We start from the raw sequence: 3,878 nt of genomic DNA on the forward strand, positions 1-3,878 counted from the left end.
TGGTTGTCAGTGTGTGCATTCAATTTACAGAGTTGAACTGATGTGTGTTTGCAGCAGTTCAGAAACCCTTTCTTTAGAGAATGTAGAAATAGTAATTTCCTGCCCTATAGTGGAATATAAAAGTTAGCAGTAAGAATGCCTTGAAAACACAGAAGACCCGCTTATTAAAAACTGATCTGCTGTGGGTTGTTTCATTTTAGGAAGTTGCAAAAATGTTTAGATTCAGCGAGTTAGAAACACGTTTCTTCCAAAAGCTGCGTTTGGACATTGCAGTGTGAAAGTGAGTTCAGGCTGCATTGTGAAATATCTAGCTCCAACAACAAAAATGAAGCTATCTAGCCGAATGTTTGTCAATGAGTGCATTCAGGTTACAGAGTTAAACTGCTGTGTGTTTGCAGCAGTTCTGAAACCCTTTAATTGGAGAATGTAGAAACAGTCATTTTGAACGCTATAGTGGCATATAAGACTTAGTAGTAAGAATGCCTTGAAAACACAGAAGACCTGCTTCTTACAAACTGATGTGATGTATGTTGGTTCCTTTTAGGAAATTGCATATGTGTTTAGATTCAGCTAGGTAGAAACACGTTTCTTCCAGAAGCTGCGTTTGGACATTCCAGAGTGACAGGGAGTTCAGATTGCATTGTGAAATATCTGGCTCTAAAACAAAAACGGAGCTATATAGCAGAATGGTTGTCAATGCGTGCATTCAACCTACAGAGTTAGACAGATGTGTTTGCAGCAGTTCAGAAAACCTTTCTTTGGAGAATTTAGAAAGCGTCATTTCCCGCCCCATAGTGAAATGTAAGAGTTAGCAGTAAGAATGCCTTGAAAACACAGAAGACCCACTTCTTACAAGCGGATGTGCTGTGTGTTGTTTCCTTTTAGGAAGTGGCAACTATATTTAGATTCAGAGAGTTAGAAACCCGTTTCTTCCAAAAGCTGCATTTGCACATTCCACAGTGAAATGGAGTTCAGGCTGTAATGTGAAATATCTGGCTCTAAAATGAAAATGGTGCTATCTAGCAGAATGGCTGTCAGTGTGTGCATTCAACTTAAAGAGTTAAACTGATGTGTGTTTGCAGCAGTTCAGAAACCCTTTCTTTGGAGAATGTAGAAACAGTCATTTCCAGCCCTATAATGGCATATAAGAATTAGAAGTAAGAAAGCCTTTAAAACACATAAGACCCGCTTCTTACAAACTGATCTGCTGTGTGTTGTTTCCTTGTAGGAAGTTGAAACTATGTTTATATTCCCCGAGTTAGAAACACGTTTCTTCCAAAAGCTGCATTTGGACATTCCAGAGTGAAAGGGAGTCCAGGCTGTAATGTGAAATATCTGGCTCTAAAGCAAAAGCGGAGCAATCTAGCAAAATGGTTGTCAGTGTGTGCATTCAATTTACAGAGGTAGACTGATGTGTGTTTGCAGCAGTTCAGAAACCCTTTCTTTGGGGAATGTAGAAACAGTCATTTCCAGCCCTATAGTTGCATATGAGTTAGCTGTAAGAATGCCTTTAAAACACAGAAGTCCCGCTTCTTACAAACTGATCTGCTGTGGGTTGTTTCCTTTTAGGAAGTTGCAACTATGTTTAGATTCAGTGATTTAGAAACACGTTTCTTAGAAAAGCTGTGTGTGGACATTCCAATGTGAAAGGGAGTCCAGGCTGTAATGTGAAATATCTGGCTCTAAAGAAAAAGCAGAATGGTTGTCAGTGTGTGCATTCAATTTACAGAGTCAAACTGATGTGTGTTTGCAGCAGTTCAGAAACCCTTTTTTTGGAGAACGTAGAAAGAGTCTTTTAAAACCCTATAGTGGAATATAAGAGTTGGCAGTAAGAATGCCTTGCAAACACAGAAGACCCGCTTCTTACAAACTGATCTGCTGTGTGTTTGTTCCTTTTAGGAAGTTGCATCTATGTTTAGTTTCGGCGAGTTAGAAACAGGTTTTTCCAAAAGCTGCGTTTGGACATTCCAGAGTGAAATGTAGTTCAGGCTGTAATGTGAAATATCTGGCTCTAAAACAAAAAAGGAGATATCTAGCCAAATGGTCGTCAATGTGTATATTGAACTTAAAGAGTTAAACTGACGTGTGTTTGCAGCAGTTGAGAAACCCTTTCTTTGGAGAATGTAGAAACAGTCATTTCCAGCCCTATAGTGGCATATGAGTTAGCAGTAAGAATGCCTTGAAAAAACAGAAGACACGATTCTTAAAAACTGATCTGCTGTGGTTGTGTCCTTTTAGGGAGTTGCAACTATGTTTAGATTCAGTGAGTTAGAAACACGTTTCTTCCAAAAGCTGCGTTTCTACATTCCAGAGTGAAAGAGAGTTCAGGCTTCAATGTGAAAAATCTAGCTCTAAAACCAAAATGGAGCAATCTAGCAGAATGTTTGTCAATGTGTGCATTCAACTTACAGAGTTAAACTGATGTGTTTTTGCAGCAGTTCAGAAACCCTTTCTTTGGAGAGTGTAGAAACAGTCATTTCCAGCCGTAGAGTGGCATATAAGAGTTAGCAGTAAGAATTCCTTTAAAACACAAAAGACCCGCTTCTTACAAACTGATGTGCTGCGTGTTGTTTCCTTTTAAGAGGTGGCAACTATATTTAGATTCAGCGAGTTAGAAACCCATTTTTTCCAAACGGTACATTTGGACATTCCACAGTGAAAGGGAGTTCAGGCTGTAATGTGAAATATCTGGCTCTACAACAAAAATGGTGCTATGTACTAGAAAGGTTGTCAATATGTACATTCAACTTACAGAGTTAAAGTGATGTGTGTTTGCAGCAGTTCAGAAACCCTTTACCTGGAGAACGGAGAAACAGTCATTTCCAGCCCTATAGTGGCATATAAGAGTTTGCAGAAAGAATGCCTTGAAAACACAGAAGACCCGCTTCTTACAAAGTGATCTGCTGTGTGTTGTTTCATTTTAGGAAGTTGCAACTATTTTTATATTCAGCGAGTTAGAAACACATTTCTTCCAAAAGCTGTTTTTGGACATTCCAGAGTGAAAGTGATTCCAGGCTCTAATGGGAAATATCTGACTCTAAAGCAAAAGTGGAGCTATCTAGCAGAATGGTTGTCAGTGTGTGCATTCAATTTACAGAGTTAAATTGATGTGTGTATGCAGCAGTTCAGAAACCCTTTCTTTGGAGAATGTAGAAAGAGTCATTTCCAGCCCTATAGTGGAGTGTAAGAGTTAGCAATAAGAATGCCTTGAAAACACAGAAGACCCGCTTCTTACAAACTGATCTGCTGTGTGTTGGTTCCTTTTAGGAAGTTGCAACTATGTTAAAATTCAGCGACTTAGAAACACGTTTCTTCCAAAAGCTGCATTTGGGCTTTCCAGAGTGAAAGTGAGTTAACGCTGCAATGTGAAATATCTGGCTCTAAAACAAAAGTGGAGCTATCTAGCAGAATGGTTGTCAATGTGTGCATTGAACTTACACAGATAAACAGATGTGTGCTTGCAGCAGTTCAGAAACCCTTTCTTTGGAGAATGTAGAAACAGTCATTCCCAGCCCTATAGTGGCATATAAGAGTTAGCAGTAACAATGCCTTGAAATCACAGAAAACCCACTTCTTACAAACTGATGTGATGTATGTTGGTTCCTTTTAGGAACTTGCATCTGTGTTTAGATTCAGGGAGGTAGAAACACGTTTCTTCAAAAAGCTGCATTTGGACAGTCCAGACTGAAAGAGTGTTCAGCTTGTAATGTGAAATATCTGGCTCTAAAACAAAAACGGAGCTATATAGCAGAATGGTTGTCAATGTGTGCATTCAACCTACAGAGTTAAACTGATGTGTGTTTGCAGCAGTTCAGAAAATCTTTCTTTGGAGAATGTAGAAACAGTCATTTCCAGCCCTATAATGGCATATAAGAGTT

Source organism: Saimiri boliviensis, chromosome 11 (genome assembly GCF_048565385.1).
Source record: "Saimiri boliviensis isolate mSaiBol1 chromosome 11, mSaiBol1.pri, whole genome shotgun sequence".
NCBI classification, from domain to species: Eukaryota; Metazoa; Chordata; class Mammalia; order Primates; family Cebidae; genus Saimiri; species Saimiri boliviensis.